Source organism: Sander lucioperca, chromosome 14, assembly GCF_008315115.2.
Source record: "Sander lucioperca isolate FBNREF2018 chromosome 14, SLUC_FBN_1.2, whole genome shotgun sequence".
In the NCBI taxonomy this organism is placed as follows: Eukaryota; Metazoa; Chordata; class Actinopteri; order Perciformes; family Percidae; genus Sander; species Sander lucioperca.
This window is the reverse complement of record NC_050186.1, coordinates 14481996-14509152: the sequence shown is the minus strand read 5'-3', so window position 1 is coordinate 14509152 and position 27157 is coordinate 14481996. Positions and strand designations below refer to the sequence as shown.

At 39.5% G+C, this 27157-nt stretch overlaps 2 long non-coding RNA genes across 3 annotated transcripts in view; one reads left to right on the top strand and one right to left on the bottom strand.

The window, feature by feature from the left end:
• Window positions 1–1399: 1399 nt before the first annotated feature.
• The window catches only part of LOC116062961, a 38198-nt gene continuing 12440 nt past the window's right edge, over window positions 1400–27157 (bottom strand). Inside the window, exons 2-5 of one of the 2 annotated variants that reach the window (XR_004108152.2) lie at window positions 13417–13521; window positions 12739–12837; window positions 11209–11475; window positions 1400–1706 (exon numbers count right to left, since the gene is read on the bottom strand). This is a non-coding gene — a long non-coding RNA (uncharacterized LOC116062961). Of the gene's footprint in view, window positions 1707–11154; window positions 11476–12738; window positions 12838–13416; window positions 13522–27157 lie in introns of those variants that run through there. The other variant, XR_004108151.2, reaches the window with a different exon arrangement.
• On the top strand, window positions 7196–26359 carry LOC118493133. The gene is made up of 3 exons (XR_004895106.1): window positions 7196–7206; window positions 11853–11858; window positions 26212–26359. It is a non-coding gene; the product is annotated as an uncharacterized LOC118493133 (long non-coding RNA).

Genomic DNA, 27157 nt, shown 5'->3' with positions numbered 1-27157 from the left:
CTGACGGATACTTGTACATATCCTGCAGGGTCCTCCTTAATCTTCAAAAGCAATGGTTCACTTGTAAATATAAGAAAAGGGTAATAAATTAATACTTATGTAAAAGCACATGCAGTCTATTTTGAAAATTACCTTCTTTTTTTACAATCCTTGTTTACGATCTGAAATCAGTACTATCCGACTGTTTAAAAAAAACTACATTTGGCTAAAGTAACTGTCGCCTTGACCTCATGCCCTTAACAGCATAAACAGACACTCTGAGCCATCCATCAATGTCCCATTTATGATAAGAAGCAGAGTGGGAGCACCATCTCATCAGGAAACAAGGTCACAGTCTGCACCACTGAAGAGGAGAGAGCACTGTGTGGTTTTAGGGGAGCTGGGGGAGGGGGGTTTGCCTTATCAAGTGTTGGCACAGGAGTTGTTAGTATACAGGCACAGATCTACTAAGTGCATTAATAACTTTCCTTATATGAAACTGCAGATCTGCATCTAAAAGAATGAGTATTTATGTAAATGTTCAAAAGATTAAGGAGCTGGCTCAGGAGAAAGTCAGACACAAAGCCTGTATGCATCAATCTGTAAGATTAAGTCACAAATACAAAAAGGAGCCTGACGAGATTGCTTACTTATTCAATTCTCCCCACATAAAAACATAACAAACAATATAACTAGCAATGGTGCGGTCATTTGTTATTGGTAAATGCAGTGTGCAAAGTATACCAGCCTCATATGGAAACCAATCATTCTTGATACCAATCATTAGTGCTGGTTATAGTGGCAATGGCCAGTCCAGTAACTGTAGATCTTTACACCTGAAGTAATTGATTTTTTTGGCCACTTAGGGGCAGCGCAACAATCTGTAAATACAACATTGACATATTATTTGAAGTTATATGGCAAACGTGCTAGCAATCACAGGGTTTCCTGCAGCGTTTTACGATAGAGGCAACTCACCTGAATAAAGCAGCCCCTCCACTAACGTTATTAACTTTTTATGAAATACAGTATTAGGCTTATTAAAATAATACTCTACTGATTTAGCATTGCACTCCTATAGTATTGTGGGACTCATGATAGTAAGATAAGTCTAAGCGACAGAACCAGAGATATCATCTTTTTCTTTCTGCGCATTCTTCATCCTTCACAACACCTAATGCCTAAATTACCCACAATGCAACTCGACATAGATTGATTTAGCTGCTAAATGCTCCACTATGCTCACCTGCTAGTAGATTTCAGAGCTTTTTTTCCAGACCAATATTGTAAAGTTGCGTCCCAAAAACCAAAACAATGGGCTGAAAGATGCTCTGTAGAGCTGAGTCAAACTGTAGGTTTGTCACTACAAGAGACTCCTTTAACATTGCACATAGTTATTTAATACATTTTTAAATTCAGTCTTTAACTTTTGCGTTCCTCAATCTCTAGTCGTGTTGTGTTTATGCAGGTCAAATTATATTTTCTCTCACTTATACCTCTTTTACATACCAAGTTACGGTACAGATGGTTTGTTACCTCTTAACGCAGATTTTTTTAAATCATGCTCATTCTTTTATACCAAGGTGGACAAACATTGGACACATTGAATTAGCTGTTTTAACCCATTTTTACACTCACTGCAAACAGGTTTTTCATGGATTCTTGGTTTTGGTAACTCCTATCCAAAGTGATGTCTTCAGGATGATGGGTATTAGCAGGAGAAAGGGCTGTGGGAGAAGAGAAAGAAAGAAGGTCAAACACTGAGAAAAAGGCCACAGTAAACAATAGGGCTCTTCTCTTCAACTTCTCGTGACTTGCCTTGAAGTTGGTCATTAACAAGCAGTGGCACTGTGTCTGTGAGTGATTACTGTTTCCTGTTGTTGCTTAATTTGAGACGGGTTTCCTCTTGTTCCCTTATCTTAAAAACATAATCAAAGTGGCAACACATGGAAAAACAATGGAACCAAATTTGAGACATGGACTAAAACCCGTCTTAAAGACTCCCACTACGACAAAAATGGCGTTTGTAATGTGCTAAAAGGAAAAGAGTATTTGATGGTGTGTTCATTTTTCTCTTTGAAGTGGCATTTAATAAACCTCTGGAGACGGATAGTTAGACATATTTATAAAGCACTAAACACCGGATGTGTCCTTACTGCACCTTTTGGCATTTTATTCTAAAATGAGAACAAAACTTTTTGTCAAGATGCTTCCTAAACACTCCTTTAAAAGTCAACTGACACTTCATCTAAGCCTGCGCACCTGCGCTCCTGCTCCACCTGTCAAGCTTTTTTAATTTTAGCATAATGAATGTTCAGTTTATACTCAAAATGTGTACTAATATTTAAAATAAGTCTTTGATTTTACACAAAATTAAACAAAAACAAACTCTCTATTTCTAGCTGACAACCATTGATTACGTTGGATGATAAGCTTTAAGATTTGGAAGCAAATACTAGGTTACAATTGTAAGAAGTAAGCTAATTAGCCAGACATGCTAACATTAGCATCTTACTGACAGTAATTAAACGCACTTTAATCCATTCCTCACAAATACAAGCAGACATCTAATGATCCTGCATTAAAAACTAAATCTATGCATATACTTGCTCACATACAGAACAAAAAAGAATTAATTCTGAGTCATTAATTGATTGTTTAGTACATACTGCACTCATCAACTTGCTGAATGTCTAGAATTTGTCCAATGACGATGTGTCTGTCCACCTGTCTAATCAACTTTACACACACACACACACACACACACATTTTGCGTGTCCTGTGGGTGGAACAATCCGGAGAGATCAGGCTGCCAGAGGACGCCAGCCTGCAATCAGATTGTACTGTGCTGTTCAGTGAAATTTCATTGGACATCAAAGATGTTTTTTCACACCCTTCTAGATTTGGCTATTTGTAGAGGATCTAATTCCAAAAACTCAGAGCTGCCTGCTGGCTACTGTGTAAAAAAGGGTTCTTATTTTCACTGCTTTAAAAGGCTAAATACACCTTGTTTTATTGCAGCTTTTTATTTAAATACATTATTAGTTATTAGTAAGAGCAATACTCTGAACAGGGGAGTGTCTTCTTTTTTATATTTTTTATACATGGGTAAAAGTGTATGTTTAGATTGTAATACCTGCTCTAACATAAGCTGCAAACGTTACCCATACCCAGCTAACCAGTTTACTAGGAGTAACCTAGCATTACTACCAAGGCTAAGGAGTTCAACTAGCATTACATTACATTATTTTGTGGGTTTACAGGTTAGAAAAAAAAAAAACTGTGAGAAGAACGTTAGCATCTCTGTACATCCAATCTGGATGCTGACATGTAGCTCTAGCCCAAATCTTTTAGCATTATATCATGTATGTAGCCATCAAGTGCGCTTTTATTTCATTGATAGGGTGCTGGTTTTTAAAACAATTCAGACTGAAACGTTATATTAACCAACTCTTGGAGGTAACGTTAATTAACTAGCTAGCTAGCTACAGCTAATGGAATTTTCTAGCAACTAAACTTTTAACATGTCTGGCTAAATAGCTTGCTAGAGGTAACTAGTGTTACTGAAAAGGCCAAGGAGCATAACTAGCTTTAGGGAATAGAACATTATTATTATTTGTGGTGGTCAATTGGCACTCCCACTATGTACTGTAGTATCCCCCCACTTTGTAGCAGCCAAGATGCTATCTCAGAGTTTAGGGGAACATTAGCATCTCTTCTCTGTAGCGTTAAGTTTGCCAAACTCATTAGTCCTGATTTTCAAAGCCTCTTTTCTTGTTAAGGGGAAACATAACCTACTGTTTGAAATTCCTAACAATAAAGCATACATTTAACCTCTGAGTTGCTTATCGGAAGTATGTTTTTCTGTAGTTCGCATCTAAACGGGACAATCTTTTAGCATTATATCATGTATGTAGCCATTGACTGTGTTTTTATTTAATTAATGGGGTTCTCATTTTAAAACAAGGCAGCCAGAGAAGTTATCAACCAACTTACAGAGGTTACATTAGTTTGCAAGCTACAGGTGATGAAATTGGCTAGTGACAGTTGTTAATTTTAGGCAGGGAAGCCTGCTCTACGTGGGTCTGAAATTAAGGACCCATTATTCATATATAAAACATACAGTATATATTATCATTGTAAAGTGCATATGTGCCATAGTAGAATGGAAAGCAATGTCCCTTTTTGATCAAATTCCCAAAACACTGTTTTTCACATACATAACTACAACGCTTCCTTTACACATATACAGATTTGACATCCACTCTTGCAAAAGGTACTTTCTACTTTTACTTTTCAGGGTATTTTAAAGATCTAGTAGATCCGTGCTTGACTGCTGCAGGGGAATTGATTGTGACTGCACAGCCCTGGAGGCGCTAAACAAACCTTTCTATTGCTCCCTGTAGCCTTCACTCCACACAGTTGCTAGGCAATCATTTACCATTGATCTCCCTTCTGTTTGTAACCCTTCGACAGATGCAAAGGCTTATCACATTTTACAGGGTTTACGCCACAGATTTATCTTATTATAACGCTGATGTCAATCTTACTCACAAAAGAGTTAATGAAAAAGTTATGATAAACTGCAAAATATGTTTATTAAGAACATAAACCATTTAAATTAAAATGTTTTGCATTGCAGGTTAAGAGGCTTTCAAAGCTAAGCTTTGGTTGGAGGTTTTGAGGCTAAAAGGTCAATGTTAACAGGCAAGGCAATATGGCTTCTTTATTATGCACTGCTTCCATAGCTAATGTGCTCATTGAGTCATTGGGGGAATTTTAAATGTTGGGAAATGGTTATTGATCCAATTGTGCGGTTTAGTTTTAGTTTTGCAGCTTGTAAATTACAAATGGCTTTTCTGTGTATGATACAGATGTGATAAAGATGACTTTACTGAGTTCTTGGTCAAAGCTAAACTGTTTGAAGGAAAACAATAAGGCCCTAAGAGCAGTCATTCAGTTGTAAAACCGTAAATAGGGGAACTACATTGCCTTTAGGATGTGGCAAAGTGTTTCAAAGCATTTTAATAAGAGAGAACAATGGAAACGGTAAAAATTGTAAAAATGAGAGCGGAAGCTCTTTAAAACGGCACAAATTTGGCCTGTAAATATACTATATTGTGTAGACTGCAAAAGCACACACATGACATATAAGTGCAACCCTTTTTACAACACTGATAAAAGATTACCAGCAATGTTACACAGTCTGTTGAGTTGTTCAATGTGTCCTCTTTTGTATTTCGTACAGATTCCATGTGTTTATAATGAGAAGACAGGCCTGACAAAGAAGGCAATTGCTCTCATAATGGATCCCCATTAATCCTGAACCTGTCTATAAAATCAAAGAAGCAGTAAGCTGTAACAGAGCGCTGGACCAGGAACTATGCCACACATTGATTCACCCTGTTCAATAACTTGCATTGATAGATAACCCTCTGGGTTATTTAAACAAAGCAACAGAGAGGAAGAAGTGAAGGCGACTCTCCTCACATACTCCCCACTTTGATGGCTTTATTTACTTAACCCTCAGCACAACCCTCATTTATGTCAGGAATGAATCCACGCACCATTTAGAAACCCAAATGTGAGCTACACCAAACAGTCTGTGTTCCTGCGTGCATACAGCTGCATGATCACTGGTCAGTAGCAGCCATTTCAACCCCAAAACACACAATTTAGAGAAGAAGATGCATTTCTGCGTTCGTCCCACATCTGTCATCGCTCAGCACACACCACATGCCTCCTCTTCTCTCCCTCAAGACACGCCAGCAAAGCAGGCAAAGTCTGTCATAACACTTGACTTGTGGTTTAACAGACTATGGCAACACGGGAAGGTGGTAAATGAGATTGCTTTCTTTATTTGTATTTCTGTCTTTGCAAATAAATCAAACCAAGAGCACGCATGTTGCGCTGAATAAAATCAAATTGACCTGCATTCACTCTGTGTTTTCTGAATGAAAAAACACTTTCAATTTCAAATTCTGTCAGACATACAAAACGTCCCTTAGGCAAAAGGTGTCCGGTTTCAATTTTGTGTGCAGTCGTGACAGTTGAAGGAAGCTGAGAGGGATGAGGGCAGCCATAATGTGCTTGTCAGTCACAGAAAGGGGAAGGGAAAAAAGCGGTTGTCAAACCACTTGTCAGGCTTTGATGTTACAAAGGACAGAAGAGCTCAATTAAAAGGCCATTATTGTGTAAGTAAATCAACGCCTATGAGCCATGTCACTTTAAACAAATGATCCACATCCAGCGGCACCAGTCTAATTTATTTAACGCATGATATTTGACTGCAGAGCTCAAGATAAAGGATGCAGTTACTGCTCGGCTACGATGTTCAGAGAGAAGGATGAGGAGGATGATGATGAATTATTTCAAATGCAAGCAGTATTTCCTGTTCTTGTTGGTTACGGTGGTTATTTACAGTATTTTTATGACTAATTCTGAAGATCATGTGTGTCACCCTGTTTCTAAGACTCAAAAAGTCATGAATTATTCTGTTGATCACCCAACATGCCTCTCCTTTAGTTTGTGATCACAAAGTGCTCTATTTAGGAAGTTAGATTGAAATGTCTGGGGTCTAATTTATCGCTCCAGGATGAATACATGAATGTGAAGTAGCGCCATATTTCACACACACCACCCCCACCCTTGGACGGAATATTATTACCGCTGCCCCAGAAAGTTGAGGAGGGAACCGTTTTTCACCTGAACAAGCATTACGGTGTCATGTTGAACATTATTCACCATGTGCAGAGCGGTCTGACATGCCGTGAAATATTTTCTGCGCTGACCTCAGATTTCTGCTGAAGTAGGACAGTTTCCCCTCCAGCTTCAAATGTACAATGGACTTTAGAGGGTGAGATAATGTCATGATTTTCCACAGAATCATAAATACAGATTTACTCCTGATATCTTTGAAGCATGGATTACTCTTTTTCCATTTGTTCGCCTCCTGCTATTTCACTCCCACTTGCTTTCTGTAACTCATATCCATATGGGATGTTGACTCAGAGGCTTTGATGACTTCTGCTCAGAAAAAACATCTGTTAAGAAGATTATACTTTAATGTGTTATTCAGTGGGTAAATAAGATAAATAAATCTAATGTTAACACTAATACAGTAGATTCAACTCATTTAAAAAGGAGCAGAGTTGGTTTGTTTTTGATTTCCTGCAAAGGCCAGGGAGCATAACTATATTTCCATAATATTATTTTGTGGGGTTACGGGTACAGTTAGAACAATAACCTGTTCTGGACTGGCACATTACTGTGTGGGAGCCAAGATGCTATATCAGAGTTTAGAGGAATGTTATAATCTCAACATTAGCAACATTAGCCCCAATGTTTAGCATTATAGCATTTAGTGTGTTTCTAAGTTTATTTTATGAAGTTCTTGTTTAAAAACCAGCCAGAGACGTTATCAACCAACTGTGAGAGGTAACGTTATTTAGCTCGCTAGCTACATCTGATGAAATTTCCTAGCAACATAAACGTTAGCATGCCTGGCTAACTAGCTTGCTAGAAGTTACCTAGTCTTACTGCCAGGGCCAAGGAGCATAACTAGCTTTGCATAAAAATATTTTGTGGTATTTTATGGGGCCAACTAGCATGTGTTCCACTGTGTAGTATTCCCCCACTGTGTAGGAGCCAAGATGCTATATCACCGTTTAGAGGAACATTAGCATCTCTCCTTTGTATTGGATTCAGAAGCAGTATTCAGCTAAACTCCTTACCCAAGATATAATTCAGCTTGCCAAACTCATTTGTCCTCATCCTCAAAGCCTTTTCACTTGTAAAAGTGAAACCTAACTCACTATATCTCAGTTGCTGTGTAGCTTCAGCCTTAGTCTTTTAAATATGCACTTCATGGCTATATAAATGATATAATGCTAAGTGTCTTTCATGGGGTTCTCATTTTGAAAAGAAAAAGACAGCCAGAGATATAAACCAACTCACGAGGTTACATTAATTAACTAGACTAGCTACAGGTGATGGAATCTGCTAGCAAAAGTCGATTTTCTAGTTCGACGACGAAGTTGTCAATTTACTAGCTGGAAAAAAACACCAAGCAACCTTTCAGCAGAAAAAAATGTAAAATTGCTGACTAGAAATGAGAAGCATGACAAAAGTTTTTTGGGGGATACATATTTGTTCTCTCTTGCCAAGGATATGTAGATTTAGCCTCAATCTTTTAGCATTATATCATGTATGTAACCATGTGAATTAGCTAAAAAAATTCCTAGCGGCATTTCAGCAGAAAGAAGAAAGAAGCCTGACACGTGGTAAAAACACTTACACTAAGGTGTTATTTGTAGGTAAAAGTGCAAGTTTTCTCCTCACTTCCTGCCGAATGGTGCTGTAAATTACTCACAGTGCGGCCACATCCATCCTCAGTTTTCAGTGTCTCGTGTGTCTATGTGCATTTCTGAATACATGTGGGTGGTGTTGGTGAGAGGTTACCGCAGATTGTCATGACGATAACAGAACTAAAAGCACTTTCCTCTGCTGTCATCCATGATAAATGGGTTTCAGAACAGGACTGAGCATATATTATATCACCTGTAAGGTATACACATTGCTGAGACCATAACTCTCTTTCTTTACCAGAAAAAAAGAAAGAATGGCATTGTATATTTCCCCACTCGACACATTTACAAGCTCTCCCTGTTGTATAAACTCAGTGATTGGTATTTCAAAGCACCTTGTCAGGCCAAGTAGTGAGCACTGCCAGCTGCCTCAGCTACCTCAGCAGACAGTGGGAGGCATTTCAGAGAAAGAAACTAAGACTGAGAGAGTTATTGCCTTTGCAAAGTCGAGTGCCTATTAAAAAAACTCTCTCTTGTGACTGTAAATTTATAGTGTTTGTGCTTGCTGCTGTTAAAATCAAAACCGTTGCCTAGCCAGGGCTATTCATTCCACATGAACCAGTTGGGAAAGATTTCTGCCTTATTACAGGAAAGCCCCAAACATTGGAAAACAGTGGCCCAACAGAAAGAAAAACCATATTTTCTTAGATAAATGGCCTTTTTCTGTATCAACATGGACAGATGAGATTAATCATCAAGTCAGAATGTCATAACTGAGGCTCTGAGTGGATTTTTGGCCACGTGTTTGGCTGTTTTCTTCTTTTATGTCGTCTCTTGCTGTAAGCCTTGTCACAGTCTATCTGGACACTCACATATATTTTTATTCAAGCTTGAGCAAGGACAATTATTGTTGTGTAAATCTTTTGCCCGTTTAAAAGGATTACAGTAGTGCAACATAAGTCATACAGTTCACGGTTCTTCACGCACTGACGTGCTCAACAACATTATATGGACAACATGAAGGAAAGGAATGTTTCATCAAAGAGTCCAACTGTAATATTTCTCATATGTTACTTATGGAAGCCCATATCCGCCAGGAAAAGAAAAGAAAGTAGTTGATGCATGCTAAAAATATAAAGTACACATGGTCAAGTCAGAATTATGAGATAGTAAATCAACGTTTTGACTTCTATAGCCAATCAGAGATCTGATAATCTCCCAAATCTGCATTGTTTACCACGTTTTTACAATGGTGAGGACCAAGAATGTCACATAATGGTAAAACTAAAAGAAAAGGAAAAGCAAATGACAAAAATAACTGCTCTTCGAATTGCTCGATCAAAACCTGTACTGTTAATCTATTTTGGGAATTCAGTTATTTCTCTTTTAAGAAAGAATTATCGGTAACACTTTATTTGAAGGTATCTACATAAGAGTGACATGACACTGTCATGAACACATGAACTCTAACCCTAACCATAACTTGTCATGACAAAAACCGAATGACACATACTAAAAGAAGCGTTATGTCATAAATGTTTATGACTTGTTTATGTTTATGACACGTTCATGACAGTGTCATGTCACTCTTATGTAGATACCTTCAAGTGTAACCAAATTATTTATGTAGTTATTGACAGTAGTATGTTGTTTATAAACACATTTTTAATTTGACCTATTTATTGATGTATTGATATATTTATAATTTTTTGTAATAGTCCATTTTATTGCTCATTTAAACATGAATTATTGAAACACCTAATAATTTATAACCAATTTATTGACGAATTGATGTCATTGTTTGTAAAAATTGTTTATCAAATCCTGCATTTACTGACCAATTAGATATAAATTAAAAGATGTTTCATAGCCTTTTGCATGACACCTCTGGTCCTCCATACAACACAATCATTTTAATTAAGTCAAAATCATGTCATTTGTTATTTAATTATTTTTCCTCTTCAGTTTTTCTTTTGACATTATTTTCTTCATTTTCTTATAATTTTCTTTTCCTTATTTTTAATTTTATTTTCTTGGCTGAAATGGGCTTCCACAGTTAGTTAATGACCCCAGACCTTTGCAAAATATCCACTCCATCCTGATTTTGCTTTTGAGCTGCTGTGTTTCCCTGTGAAACAAACCTTTATCTTTTATTATATATTATCTTTTTCGGAATAGGAGGGGGATCCAGACATTACAGTCATCCTAGAACAACATGTAAATGGCTACAATCATGAAATGAAGTTTTTAAATTAGGCTGCCACACAGAGGAATATTATTTTGACACTTTGTCACCCTCCGGGGGTGAAAACGGACCCTTTTTGATGTGTGATCTGCCAAGACTCGCATCGGCAGGCAGATTTTATCAGCAAACAAGACAGGCAAGCAGAGAGAGCACAAACTAAATAAAAGGGGGGTGCATGATAAAAATGTCAAGGATTATCTTCACTTTGTGGGGCGCTGTGATGTTGTATCAAAATGGATTTGGTGGAAATGATTTGGCAGGAAGAGAAGCGATGATGGGAGGAGGGGGGAGGCAAGATACAACAAGAGAGGGTTGTAAGTGTGTGTGTGTGTGTGTGTGTGTGTGTGTGTTCCTATTTAAATTGTTCCTTTCCTGATTACTTTCTGTCCTGACAATAATTTTATGGCTGAAATTAAAACATTGTGCTAGAAATACATGCTGTCACTTCCATTTTTGTACCATTTGCATAATTGAGAGAAAAAAAGAAATGATTGTAAGCAAGTAGGAAACTTATTGTTGATCCTTCAAACTGAAACTTCCAACCATGTATGCTTGTTTTGACCTTTTATCTTGTGAATTTAAATGCTGCCAAAGTTATGAGCTGTGGATAAATCAAAGCCGAGGCACCATTTGTTCCATCCAGGGATCTAGCCTCCTTTTATATGCAAGTATCCTCACCAGCACCAGCATCAGAGCGGCAGCCATCTTTCCAACAGAGTAACAGATGAGGGGCGTTGCCTCTGGAACCATCAGCCCATGTGGAGAGTACACAAGTTATTAGGAAGCTGTGACGCCCAGCACTGGTGCTTTACTGGAAACGTTGAAGGTTTTATCTTTCCCAATTGGCTACTGGTTCTAGGAAATGACTCACAGTAGGATGAAGACAACAGTCATCCCCCAAATACGTTGTTTGAAGAATTTTGAGGTGTACATAGGAGCCCATTTCTGCCAGTAAAGGGAAAAATAGACAAAAAAATTAAACATGAAAAACACTCACATTGAAGAGATGTTTTGCTGAGTTAAATCCAGCTCTGTGTCACAGCAGTGTGGGCGCAGCTCCCAGCTGAGTGGAGCAGTGGAGGTCTGCTGAGATCAGCAGACCTCCACTGCTCTGCTCCTCCGTGCTCTGGCGCAAACGATGATGCAGAGCTGGATTAAGATCAACCAAAGTATCCCTTTAAGTCAATATTTTGACTTACTAAATTAAAGAGATAAGTCAAAATGTTGATTTACCAAGTCAAGATTATGAGCTACCAAGTTAAAACCGTCACATAATTTTGACTACGCAAGTCAGAAGTTTGGCTTACTGGCTCGACCTCTAGGCCTGGGTTAGAATCCGACCCGCGGCCCTTTACTGCGTGTCGTCCCCCCCCTCTCTCCCCTTTCCTCTCTTCAAGCTGTCCTGTCAATTAAAGGCCATAAAAGCCCAAAGAAGTTTGGCTTACTATTTCTTCATTTTGAATTTGTATTTCATAATTATGACATACTATCTAAACATTTTGACAATCTCATAATTCATAATGTAATATCTCATCATTTTGATTCAGTGAGCCAATATTTTGACTTACTATCTCTTCATTCTGATATCTCATAATTTTGGCTAAGTATGTCAAAAGCTTGACTTTTCCTCTAATAATTTTGATTTCCCGTGTATATCTTTTTTTCAGAAAAGGGCTCTTCGGTGTAATTTACAAAAAATATTAATTATAATAAATTAATATTTAATTTATATAAGAAATAACTATGAATTACTGGTATGTTGTGATCTTTTTTTCTTCATTTCTGTAAGTCAGTGTACTCTGATGAGATGCTACCAGGAAAGGGTGTGTAGCATTGACGGGATTGTGTGATTATTGTTTTACCACTGCTGTGTGTGTGTGTGTGTGTGTGTGTGTGTGTGTGTGTGTGTGTGTGTGTGTGTGTTGCCTAAGGACTGTCATTTTGCTGTCACCCTGCCACTTAACTTTGAACGTTACCCCCCCCCCCTCCCTCTATCTGTCCATCATGTTGTCACAAAGTCTGACAGGGAGGATTAGAGCTTTAGACGTGTGCACACGTATGTGTGTGTGTGTGTGTGTGTGTGTGTGTGTGTGTGTGTGTGTGTGTGTCTTTGTAGTCTTCACCCATGACCCACATTTTTTTCAACACAGGGCCTGAAGGCGAATGGGAGGGTTTCAGGTAATGTGTGTGTCAGTGTGTCACTCCAACCTTATCATCTATGCTCGGCTGAATCCAGACTGCCTGTGGATTATCGCTGTCATCACCTGAGAGGAATGCAACCCAGTCTGTCATGTTCGCAGTTTTGATCTTTGAAGAGCGACAGGGACACAAACACACACACACACACACACACACACACACACACACACAAATAGTAGCATCCGCAGAGCCGGACTGGTGAAAGACTCCATTTTGGATCTTTTTAAAGAAAAGTGAAAGATATAATGTAATAATATAATAAGAAGTGGAATGTGTTTGTTTCTCACTTTTTCTTCCTTGTTTATGAGCTTCAGATCCTTTACTACTAAAGTACTGAGTACTACTTTTGCTTATTTTTACTCCGTTATATACTGTTGGGTAGTTTAATCTACAGCGATGCGTCATATTTTCTAAGATCATCATATGTTTGAAGTGTCACTGTCTTGTGTGAACCACGTATCTCTAAAAAAAAAAACCCTGAAACAACAGCCCTGTTTTCAGCTTTGTGTCGATGCCCTTTTTCAGCTGATCCAAGAGGCTTTTTGAGACTTTATTTAGCTTAAAAAGTAGGGGAAAGCTGTCAGACAAATGTAGTGGTGTAAGCAGTACAACATTTGCCTCTGACATGTAGTGGAATAGAAGTACAAAGTTGCATAAAATGGAAAAACTCAAGTAAAGTACAAGTACCTTGAATGTGTACTCAAGTATAGGACTCGAGTGCACTTCCACCACGGTCCTCTTCCTCTTGCTCAACCACTCATCCCGAGGCAAAACAAAGACACGGAGCAAGCCCTGACAAAAGAAGGAAACACAAGGGAAGAGGAGGAGGTGAAGAAATGAAAACAAACCTGAGAGCAGAAACCTGTTGACACACCGAGCAGAGGTATTGCTCAAAACTGGGAAGCACATTTCAGAATAACACCTTTGATGTGAAGAGAGAAAGAAGAGTGTAAGTCAAGTCACACCTTTCACTCACAGGGGTGGTGAAATGAAGCACAGACTGTCGTGCTGTTTACACTCATCGAAGAGACATCTGGAAAAGAGGTCTCTCCGCTCTCTTTTGACAAGAAGACATTGTATGCCTCGCTGTGGCGATCATCGGCAGGCCTGACAGCAAATATTTACCCCCAAATCTCTCAGGTCTTTTAGCTGTGTTGCTTGCAAAGAGGCAACATTAAAGAAGATTGATAGTTCAGATAGCAGAGGACAAAAATGGCAGGAAGAGATGAGGAAGCACACACATCTGTTAAATCTGTAGCCATTAAGGGCCACAACATTGACACATCATCACCTTTTAAGTTTTTATAGGTGAACTTGTTAGCAAGCAGTTATGTATTTACACATCCAGCAGTTACGGATATCAGTCTCTCTTTTAGCTGTTTTGAGGGAAATATGTCTCTAGCTACTAAATGCTCCACTACCTTCACGAGATAGTGTCTAACTGTGTCTGCTGCTGAGCAGGTAGTGTAGAGTGGGTTTTAAGAGCTTGACACCATGAGAGCGGTGAGAGTGAACCAAAACAGTAAAGCTGTGGCCTGTACAGCTAAACAATTACCTTCTTAATTCCTGTGCTCTCTCTCTCTCTCTCTATTGACTCTGTCCCCCTTCATGCTGCCCTGCTGTCCAGGCAGCACTTCAATAAACAAAGCCGGGGGAGCAAAATGCTTTTCAATGGGTGCATCCTGCTGGCAGGATCTGAGCAGGCTGTTTATGGAGGGGCTTGTCAGCTGTTACCACTGGGATGTTGCAGCATGTGGAAACAGTGGGAAGAATCGGCCTTTGATGCCTCCCCCCCCCCGCTCGGTTCTCCCTCTCTGCTCTTCTGTTCTTCTGTTTTCTCTTTGATGGAGTTCTGTGAAGTGTTCTTCAGCGACAGGAGGCCGACGTATCAACGCCCACACACACAGGAGAGCCTAACACACACACAGTCCTCAACTAGCCACACACGTTTCAAGGCACACCTGCTAAAAGTAGCAGAATGTAACTTTTACTCAAGTTAAGTACAATATTGAGGTATTTTTACTTTACTTGAGTATATCCATTAGAGCTGCACAATATATTGTTTTTTTTTTTTTTATTGTCATCGCAATATCATCTGGCACAATATACACATGGTGAAAGGCTGCAACATATGGCGAAAGACACTCAAGAGATTTTTCGTGTTAGTTAAAAGAAAATATCAGTAGAAAACTACACTTTAAAATGTAACTGTCAATTCTTTTTTTAGTGGTGCCTTTTGTTATCAATTCAATGTTCAATTTGTTTAATAAAACAATGTTGGAAATGATTTCCTTTCGCTTGTTTTAAATTCAACAAGCAATTTGTTGTATTTTAGCAGAACACTGAAAGCAGCAGAAATGCAGAACTGAGTACACTTTAATATCTTTTATCGTTTATCGCAAGTAATATCGTCGATGTTCAACAACGTTATCGCATATTTTCCTCATACCATGCAGCCCTAATATCCATTTATATATGATAGCCCACTGCCATTGTCTCCATATCGGCAAGAGGTTGATAATTTGGTGCTCTGGTGCAGTCAACACCACCTAGAGCTAAACACTCTAAAGACTGTGGAGATGGCTGTGGAGTGACTTTAGGAAGCACCCCACAGTGCTGCCCCCCCCTCACAATATCCAACAGCCAAGTGTCAAATGTGGACTCATTCAAGTTTCTGGGCTCCATCATTTCCCAGGATCTGAAGTGGGAGTCCAACATCAACGCCATCCTTAAAAAGGCTCAGCAGAGGATGTACTTTCTACGGCAACTGCGGAAACATGGCCTACCACAAGAGCTGTTGGCCATCTTCCATCATCCATCACCGTTTGGTTTGGGGCAGCCACAAAACAGGACAAACGCAGATTACAACACACAATTTGGACAGCTGAAAAAAATCATTGGTGTACACTGGTAGGACCAGGAAGCGGGCAGAGAACATCACCAAAGACCCCACACATCCTGCACACGCTTTCTTTAACCTCCTCCCCTCTGGCAGGCGCTACAGATCCCAGCGCACAAAAACAACCAGACATAAGAACAGCTTCTTTCCCACTACTGAACTGCGGATAAGTGGGGTTATCCCCACTTTGGCCACTCACCCACTTCTCTACACATTACATACTTATCATTCCAATATGCATCTTGCACACTACTTTGGACTATTACTTTTTGTGCCTTATATCCCACTCCATGTGTACTTGTCTTAATATTATGTCTTAGTTGTATATTTGTATTTTTGTATATTATGTTGATATGTGCCTATATGTATATTGTCTCTATTGTAGAGTATGTGTCTATATTACTATTTGTCTACTGAATGTTTACTACTACATGTCTATTTGTTGAATGTATAGAGAGTTAACACCTACCAAAGTCATATCCTTGTGTATGTAAGTATACTTGGCCAATAAAACTGATTCTCATTTAATGCTACTTTATATTCTCCACTACATTTATCTGACAACTGAAGTTGCTCTAACCAGTTTATCGCCGCCAGCAATCCCACCAATCGGCCCCAAAACATCCCAGTTAGATAGTAACTGCCGTAAACATATTCTTTGTAAATCTTTACAATCATTCACCGAAAGAACCAAGCAGGCCAGCCTTGTTGCACGATCCAAATTTTTGTCAAAACTTGCCATTATTAGCGTGTAACGTTCGCTTGCTAGCAAGGAGGTTGTTCTTGTTGTGAAGGGGCAAAGCCACTTCTCAGGCTTATCCTGACATTGTACTTCTGTTGATCCAGACTAGTAATACAGTTAATGCAGAACAACCTTACAAAGTATTAATCTACGTGATGAATGACGCGTGACAGACTGAGCTGCTGCAGCCATTCGACAAAGTGCAGTGCAGAACAATAATAGTTCTCACATGACATTAAGTGATACAGACAAGAATATGGTTTCTGTCTGAGCTGACTGACTCCTCCTCATGAAACCTCCCTTATCTGGTCACGAAATGTTGAAATTCTAGACATTTTCAATGCCAAGTGAAAGAAAATTGTCAGGAAGGAAAATCATGTCATAAAATTGCAATAAAGGTAGTTTGAAAATGGCCTCAGTTGGGTGGTACAAGAGGGTCAATGCTGTCCTGTCGACAGCACTTTTGGTTTAATTTGACATATTAAAGCTGATGCCAACAGCTCGGGTCAAACACAGAGCAGCTTCACATCCTGCCACATGTTCTCAGTTTCTGTAGAAGTGCATAACTTCAACTCCTCTCGTAAAACATTTAATTGAGCTTTGAACGGAGAAACACTGAGGGTGTTTATAAATTCATCTCCTTGTAAAGTTGTGAAATTACATTGTTGAGTTAAAAGAATATACTGATATGACTTTTCTGCATTTCAATTCTGATGTTAAAATGCTCCTTCATGTGCAGTTGTAAATATTCTGCATTAAAAGGAGTAGTTTGACGCTTTAGAAAATACCTCTCGATACCACTGTCATAATCAGTATCGGAAAGTAACTACCGCTAAGTAGAGTTACTCAAGTACTGTACTTGACTACAATTTTGAAGTACTTGTACTTTACTATAGTATTTCCATGTCCTGCTACTTTACTTTTACTCCACTACATGTGTTTGGTGACTTTAGTTCCTTTAGCGATTCAGATTAATAATACAAAATATAATCAACAAATAAATTATGATTTATTATAGAAGATAAATCTTTGATTGATATTTGTCGATTTGTTGATTCCCAGGAGATGAATTCACAAGCTATCCAGAAGTATATAAAGTGAGTTCCTCCTTTACAGCTGCATAACTAGAGTGATGTTTTCAAGAGTGCATCAATACATATAATCTAGTAATATATGATTCTGAATGGGCTATTCTGCACAGCGAGTACTTTTGATACTTTATGTATATTTATTAATATGTATTATGTATATGCCCATGCTAATAATTTTGTACTTTTACTTAAGTAACATTCTGAATGCAGGACTTTCACTAGAGTATGTCTACACTGTGGTATTGCTACTTTTACTTAAGTAAAATTCAAAAGTACTTATTCCACCACTGCTCAAGCTGTAGCCAGCAGCCAGTTAGCTTAGCATAGAGACTGGAAACAAGGGGAAATAGCTAGCCTGGCTCTGTCCAAATGTAACAAAATCTACCAGCATCTCTAAAGATCACTAATAAACTTGTCATACATATTTTTTATTTATACGTACATAAAATCTAAACACATCATGGGATTATTTCTTGGCTGGGAGCAGTTTTTGTATGAATAAAACATACAGTTTTTGTGAGCTTGTAGTGAATTAATCTTTTTCCTTTTTTTTTTTAGGCAGGGCCATGCTAGCTGTGTCCCCCTGTTTATAGTTAATCATGCTAAGCTATGCTAACAGGCTGTAGCTTCACAATTAAAGTACAGTTAGAGAGTGGTATTAATCTTCTAATCTATTTCTCGGCAAGAAAGCAAACAAACATATTTCCCAAAATGTTAAATCCCAAATTCCTTTGATTGAAATCAAATCTAAGACAGATTTCAGCTGCTCATTTGGTAACATTCTGGATGTAGCAATAGCACGGGGGAAATATGTCCATGTGTTCTGGTTCATAACTGTTTGCACAGTCATTAATCACACTCATGCAAACTCAATTTGACTGTGTAAAGAAAAGTTTATGAGCTCATAACTTCACATTCTAGCTAACACATTATTACTCTATTTTCTTTTAAGCTTATAATTGAGAGAAAATCTTTTGATAAAACATCTACATGTTTTCAGAAATACAGGCTAATGAACTTCAGGTAACCACATGTATTTTTGGCACTTGAACTTTTCACCCAGAGAAGAAGTGCAGTGAAGCTCAGCTGCACCCAGAGCAGCTGTCCCATCTGGCAGACGGAAACACAAAGCGAGCTCAGGGTTTGCGTTCAGGGAAGTGATTATCTGAAACAATAACCTAAATCTGAACATGTTTGACTCATGATCTTCCAAGGACACAAATCAAAATGAGAAGTTTGGGAGTTGAGAAACGGTCGTTGTCATGAATGCTTTCTCCGCAGGAAGCGTCGAAGTTGATTGGACTTCAAATATCAGCTGAAAATCACCATAATCATCAACTTAACAAGCGTGTCACTGAGAAATCTTGAGCTTCAGATGATCTCATGAAATCAAGCAAAGCAGACACAGACAACCAGTGGTGGAAAGTAACAAGAACAAGTACTGCAATAAAGAACATATTTGAGGTACTTTACTAGAGTATTTTCACTTGCTGCTACTCCAATACATGTCAGAGGCAACTTTTACTTTTGAATGCGGGACTTTTATATGTAACAGAGTATATTTACACTGTGTTTTTTTTTTTTTTACTTAAGTAAAAGATCTGAATACTTCTTCGACTGCTGCTGAAAAGGAAGATGAGATGAAGGCAGAGACCTGACTAAATCATTAGGACAGCACTGTACCGGGCAAACCCTTGAAGCATTGTGTGATGAGAGGCGAGCTCAACACCTGACAGAGAGAGAGACAGATGATTTACTCCAGATTAAAGAACAACAGACACATTGTTCTCTCATCTTTCTCTCACCCCATTTATCCCCCTCAGCGAATCATTGATGCCATTCATGCCCCTGAAATGCTATGCCGTTGTGATTTTCCTCTCCTCCTTCTTCTTTTGTTTCTCCGCTCCCTTTTTTCTCTACCCCAACCCCAAGCGTTCCCGGGGCACTGGAGGCTCTCCTCTTTAAGTTTTTCTTTCCGCTCAGATTAAGTGTGACAGATTGGCAAAAGGAGCACATGACAGGAGTTCAGATGGCAGACAAGAATAAGATCAGACATGGGATGCGATATTAAGAGGTCACAAGGGCTGACGCACTCACACACACAAACCGAAGGCCTTTCTTTTACGCACACACTTTAACCATATGATCCATAACTAATGTGGTGGAATGTAACTAAGTACATTAACACATGCTGTACTCAGTCTACATCTACATAACTACATCTCAAATCTTGTACTTTATATATTTGTCTGACAGCTTTAGTTGCTTTTCAGACGACAGTTTTTCCTCCCCTTCCTGTCCAGAGAACACCCCGTATCTCCAGATGTGTTGATGTTGAATGTTTGTGATGAACTGAAGGATGAAGTGTTCCTTTGTATTGAGAATTCCCCTACTTCTTAAGCCAAATAAAGTCTCTAAAAAGCCTCTTGGATCAGCTGGAAAACGCATCGTCACAAAGCTGAAAACAGGGCTGTTTTTCTGACACCATGAAAAGTTGACTTTATAGAGATACGTGGTCCTCACCGGACAGAGACGCTACAAACATATGATGGTCTTATAGAATATGATGCATTGCTGTAGATTAAACTTCCCAACAGTAGCCTATATAAAGGAGGTCAAACAGGCACAACCTTATACATCTACAATAGTAAAATGCAACATACACTGACAAGGAACATTTTACTACACTATGGGTACTTTTACTTTCCATACTTTACAGTAAGTAGATTTTGCTGATACAAATGTTTACTGAAGTAAGGTTTTCAATGGAGGACTTAGTGGAGTATTTTTACAGAGTGGTATTTCAACTTTTACTTCAGTAAAGGATCTGAATACTTCTTCCACCACTGAACAATATCAAAGAGCTCCCATACATGTTTTCATTGAGATCTTATCTCTGCTTTATTACAACAGAAAAGGGAGCAAAAAAGTGCACGAACCGTCAGCAGAGGGGCTTAAATTTAAAGTGAAGGTTTGACATTTGCTATAACAGCCATAATTTGATTAGACTTGGGTGACATTCTCTCACAGAACTCAGAAGGGAGGACGGCATCTGCTACTGCCAAACGCATTAACTTCTGTGAACTCGGAGACAGGAAGAGTGAAGTATTGTTTGAATCTACTCTCTTTCCATTTGGTCAAACAACAGGCATTTTAATGCTTTCAAGACACCCATGACAGCTCGGCAAGAAGATTTATAATGCTTAAGAATTGTGAACACATGTAGCTGAGGAGGGTTAGATAATATTACCCAGAGGAGATAGATGAGTAACAATAACCTTTAATAGTAAATATGCAGGGGATTTTCTGCATGCTGGGCGCTGGTCTTTAGTTTATGACGAAATGATGCTCTAATAGCCTACTTTAATGTCTTTAAATAGATGGAAAAGAGCAAAGCAATGAAAGAACAATAGGAAATGCAATGAGAGAGACCTGTTTGCCTCTAATGCTGGAAAGATTTGCCCATGCATTGCTTTTCATTTTGGCTATAGATGAAAGTACAGGATTTAATGTTTAAAGAACCTTCAACAGTAAATTGGCAGGGGATTTTCTCCATTTAATTTATAACATTCATGGTGGTGACAATGAAACACTGTACTTAGTGTATTATGGAATTAGGCCCTAATGTTCTACTTTAATGCCTTTAAATAGACCAAAAAGAAAAAAAACAATGAAAGAAAAAGACAAAACGCAAAGAGAGAGACCCGTTTCCCTCCAATGCTGCATCCCTTTTCATTCTAGAGATGTTATAAATATATACTTTAAAGAACCTTTAATAGTACATTTGCAGGAGATTTACTGTATGCAATGGTCTATAATTTATTACATTCACTGTGGAGACAGTGAAACACTGTACTTAATATATGATGAAATGATGCTCTAATAATCTATTTTACTGTCTTTAAATAGAAAGATGGAAAAAGAAAAAAAAATGCCAAGAGAGGATGGTTTCACAGAGAAAGCCTGGTGACAGTGAAAAGAAATGGCCCCGGCAGCAGCGTCCAGCAGGAAATTCAATAAAAACTCTTCAAAAAGCCCGGGCCTGACATTGAAAAATAGTGAAATTATAACATAATACAGCAGGGTAACGAAAGAGAGGAGTTATTGTATTTGGCACCGAATCGGGAGAAGAGAGAAGCCCAGGGCCGCCACGTCAAATGAGCCGTCACTGACAGAGGGAGTTAAGCCTTGTGGTGATTAAATATAGGCCTCAAACCTGCTGGTTGCCAGGCATGCAGGCAGACAGCAGACATGTTTGTGCACAGGCAGCAAAATGAACAGAAAACAAAGAAAGAGAGAGGGAGAACTCATTTCAGACTGCAGCAAAGAACAGACGGCTAATATCTTGACTGAGATAGAGGAAAAACTGTTCTGTGTATCAGGAGGGTTAGTGTTCGCAGAAAAGAGTAAGAAGAGTAGATGGATGAAGTCAGCCCGAGGTGTCCAACATTAAGAAATCAAGAGTGATTTACTGTTTAGAAATCTGTCACGGGAGAACAAGTCCTTTCTTTATCCAGCAACATTCAGTTTCATCTTTGCTAAAGTTAAAGTTTTCCTGTTATTCTTAAAGCAACAGCCAACCAAAACAGACAGAAGACTGCCATAGAGAAGCACGAAAGAGCGGTAGTGAATTCAGAATGCTTTGTCGTTACAGTTGAGAAGAAAACATGGCGCCATTGTTGCTGAATTCATCCACAATTAACCCAGACCCAGAAAGGGCCACGTCACAATCGTAACTAATAGAAATGAAGGTAAACAACGCAAATGTGTGAGATATTAGTGGTGGGAGATGGGGTGTCTACTTTTTGATATTTAGACTATTAACAGAGAGAGATCTTGCAGTGTCGTTAACATTACAGTGGGATATATTCTATCTATACTTCACCGAGTGTGTCATTGTGTTGTCTTATTCTTCTTTGACATTTCGCTCTCCCATCACCCTTCTCCTTAAAGGTGTGAGAGGGGCCTCGGCTCATCGTGTCAAGCCTCCCCTTTTGAGTTGAGAGATAGGCCGCAGTCTTTAAATTGCTCCCTTCACCCTCAGGGCATGTTCATGTGAGGATTCAGTTTAAGGTGTGACAATGAGGATCATCTGGCTCAAATCAGCCCAAACAATTACGGTTCAGTACCCTCAGACAGACGGTGAGACAAGTTGGCCCAGACAGACACTGACAGCGTCCCCGTCTGCGTTATCCGTCTTTATATTCCAGCAGATAAGGCTCTGAATTAATTACGCAGGAATCTCTTAAAAAAACGCCCGCTAGCTTAAAGCCTTTCAATCACGGCGGCGCTGACAGGAAGATGTTCCTCCTTGTTGTCCTCACCGCGGAGCTCCTCTTCAAAGGTCATCAACCGAAATTCCAAGACAGGAGTCGGAGAAAGAGACAAGGAGGGTGAAATAGATTTGAATAGCTTTGATGAGAGAGGCTTGCGATGAAAGAAGAATTTCAAAGCACAAAAGGCTTCTCCACTCCTGTTCTTTTTGCTTTCTGTCACTCTCCAAGCAGCTGCCAGCGTCATACTTTTGCTCTGAGCTATGAACCCAAACTGGTGTTGTAGCACATTTCATGTACAATGCTGCATGCTTGTCTCTTTCTATCTTACTGTCTCTACCTTTTTTCTTGAAACATCTGCCACTGTGGACAAACACCAGCTTCAGCAACGGCTACCCCATCAGCCTTTCGATATCCAGAGAGATGTGAGAAGTGATGAAAAGGAGAAAGAAAATAAGTAAGATGTCATCTTTAATGTCAAACATTATATTTCCCCTCCTTGTCTGGCTCCTCAGCGGTGCTGTAACATTAGCCGTGTTGCTTGGAGCGACACCCTGTCAGGTGGAGTTTACAGACTCTGACACAATATCCAGTAACCCCCTGGTCCAGGGTGTGAGCCAGAGAGAGACAGACAGCACCGGTGAAGACAGACAAGTTGAAAGAAGAGAGGCGATTGATCGTGACAATCTGGAGCTGCTTTTGTCTCATGTGACCGGCTGCAGCTGCCAAGGAGGCCGGATTTGAAATGTTTGAATGTCGTTCCGTTGTTGCTTTCACAATCCAGTCAACCAGAGTCTGACGTTATCCTCTACAACAGAACATACAACTGCGGCTGGGTACCGAATTCAATACTTTTTAGGCACCGACCGAATTGCCTCTAAAGTATTGAGCATCGAAAAATGCCTTGTTATTCAATACTTAAGGAGTAAATCTCATCAGCGTCAGTAAGCCAATAAGCATGCAACATGCATATACCAAGATCTAATGTTTATGATGTCTGGCTGTCTAACGTTACACGTTGTAGGGACGCGCAGGGAAAAACTCTACGTTACACACAGAGACGGGCTCGCGTAGTAGGAGCTGAGAAATAAATAAAAAGATTTGAGCCGTAATGTTGTAATGTAATTTCTTTTTGTTTTATAAAATTGGTATAGAAAAAACTATACTTTAGGAACAGGTATCGAAGTCACGGTATTGGTATCGAACATTTTTGAACGATAGCCAGCCCTATCAGCCACTGACTGAACATTTTGAACACTTGTTTGTAGTAGCGGGCAGGTGTAGCCATCTGCCCAAACGGTTGATCTGCAACTCCGTACGCAAAGTGCACCTGCAGCAAATTGTTGGCCGATGACGTCAGGACTTCAGCTCTCTATAATACACAAAGTAAGAGCATCTGTTTCAGGCTAGCTTACAGCTAACATCTGTTCAGTCTTTACATTGGCTACCTGGGGAGAATAAGCACTAATGACACAAACGATCCAGCATCAAATTTGTGCAAATAACAATATAATTTGCTTCATTTTCTGTTTGAATATAATATACATAATACATAACTTAAATCGCAAAACACACCCATTAAATCGCATTATGCTGTAGCTGCATGAGGCATTTAGCTCAAAGTTGCGAAGTCTGATTACGTTCCTACCACAAACGAACCACACTTACTGAGAACACTTTTTCAAAAAGGGTCTCAGTATGGTTGTTTAGGTCCGCACGAGGTTACAACTGATGTGGTACCACGGAAGAAAACAAACCCAAGTCTGATTCAACCGACTAAACAACACAGGTTTGAACACGCGCTCATATTCCTTTTCTGTATTTTTACCTCAATCTTTGGTGTCAGGTGGGAAATCAAAACCTAACAGCAAAACACATAACTTGTTCAGTAGCAAGTAAGTACATGCTCAAAGGAATGAGTATCACATTAAGTAATTCCTGAATAATTAGGTTTTCAAAATTCAGTTGGCCTTATATTCGGGCTATCTTGGCATCACAATCAATCCATTGTGGTGCTTTGCTTTAATCAGCTTATGCCTTTCAAGCAGATCGCAATAAATGACAGTTAATAACAGCTGTTCGTTGGCCGTAAATCAGTCACGAGTGCACAGAACGCTTTGACAAAAGGAGCAGTTAACACAGTTTACTATGGTGCTTTGATTTGGTCAAAGGTGGGATGAAATCCAACAGACCTCACAGTCAGTCAGCAGGTGTTGCTTTAGTGCAAATGAAGCAGATGTGGATGTTTATCTTTCACCATGTCCACACTTATACATTTGAAAAGGCAGCTACTGGTCTAAGCTGACCAGTGGTGGAAAGTAACTAAGTACATTAGTACAACTTTGAGGTACTTGTGCTTTACTTGAGTATTTGCATTTTCAGATTTTTTTTTTATATTACTTCACTACATTTCAGAGGGAAATATTGTACTTTTTATCTCCACTACATTTATTTGACCACTTTAGATTCAGATTAATACAAAATATAAGTCAACTATTAAATTATGATATATTACATGACATTAAGCTACCCAGTAGTATACAGTAATTCAAATTAGCTCCCCCTTTACCAGCTACAACGTGAAAGTTATGAACACATTAATGCATCAACAATTATATTCTAACTCTAATATACATATATGGATCTGAAATTGAACATCCTTCATAAAAAGTATTTTTACTTTTGTAAACCAAAAGTAAAAATAGAAACCACACACTGTCAAGATGCCTTTGACTCTGCCAAGTCTTTATTGTGTTCTGCTCCTGTTCTAGCAGCCCCACAGATGGACCTGCCTTTCTCGCTGTATGTGGATGCGAGTAAGCTGGTGCTGTACTCATGCAGGCTGACGAAAATGGTGTTGGCTGCCCAATAAGTTTCTTTTTTAAAAAGTTGAACTCACATCTGCTGAATTATTCGATCATTGGAAAAGAGGCAGTGGCAATGTCTGGGCATTGCAAAACTTTGAAGCTTGTGTGGGGGGAGGAGTAAGTCCTCTAGTGGTATACACCGATCATAATCCTCTAACCATTTCCTCAGCCACGCCAAAATCCAAATCAGCGGCTTATGCATTGGTGTCTTTTCCGCCAACCCTTTCATTTAGACATACGACATGTAAAGGGAGCTGAAAATACTGTGGCTGATGCCATGCCCCACTCTGCCTGCCAGTCATGTTAGGCTCGTTCGAGATGAGCTGCGCCTCGCCTGTAAAGTGGCGGCGGCAGCCGGGGGGTGGTGACAAAAGCTGCGGTCAAGTTGGACAGTTTACAGTCGTTTTCAGCAGCCTTCAGGCTAAATAAAATGTTATCAGACCCATATATTAATTTTTTTTACCTTTATTTATTCAGGGAAGGTTCACTGACAGGAAGCCCCACTTTTGCAGGAACGCCCTGATCACATTCACACAGTTCCACATTCATACCTGGAAGCTGCCCAGTACAACCAGAGTCTGATCTGCTGGCCACTGAGCAGCTCCACTAGCTCAAGGGCACCTCAGTGGAGGTAATAAAGGAGGGAAAAGTGCTGCTCTTTCACTTTCCCCACCCAGATTTGTTTTTTATCCTGTCAGTTTTGGGATTGAACCGACAACCTCCTGGTCACAAGCTTGTTTCTTTAACCTTTAGGCCACCACTGCTTGTACACAGTCGCTTGTTTTTATTATGACAGAGTAGCTGTCAAAATGCTCTATATGTGATCTGTTGTTGAGGTTAATAAACAACAGACTGTAGGTGATCCGTAATCTGAACGTATTTAGTCTTGCTGCCTTCTAAACGTCACTATCGGCCACACAACATGTGTTCTGTACAGAAGAAGCCTTTAAATCAGACAAATAGCTATAGATATTATTCAAATCTCTCCAATCCAAAAACAATAACAAATTTATGTAAAACGTCATCATGTTGAGTCAATTCTGAACCAATCAGCTGTTAGATCAGCTGAGAGCCATGCATTTCCCAGCATGCCCTGGGTCCTCCTGGGTCTTGCAGTCGGTGGAAAGCAATTGCGCTGCCTGCCTCTCAAAACTGCGGCCACCTTGATCTTGTAAGGTTATCGTTGGCCACGTGTGCATGATGTCAGAGCAAGTCGGGATCAAGTCGGACACAAATCTAACCGACATGCATTGGGCGGCGATCACCGGTGATCGATTCTGCGCAGGCCTGGCTCATCTCGAACAAGCCTACTTTGTTCCTTTGTTCTGCAGGTACTGGGAGTGGGCGGGTAGGTGGAGCTGGGAGGGTCGTCTGTACCTGGCCATCTGGGCGTGGCTTACAGAAGGCATAAAGGGCTGCCCTCCTGGGAGTCTTTTACTCTCTCTCAGCTGGGCCTACTGCATCCATCTCAACATGTTGTCCTTTGTTTGGTTTGCTGCACCATCCAACACACATCACACCATATATTCACCCATCCACACACTTCCAACACAACA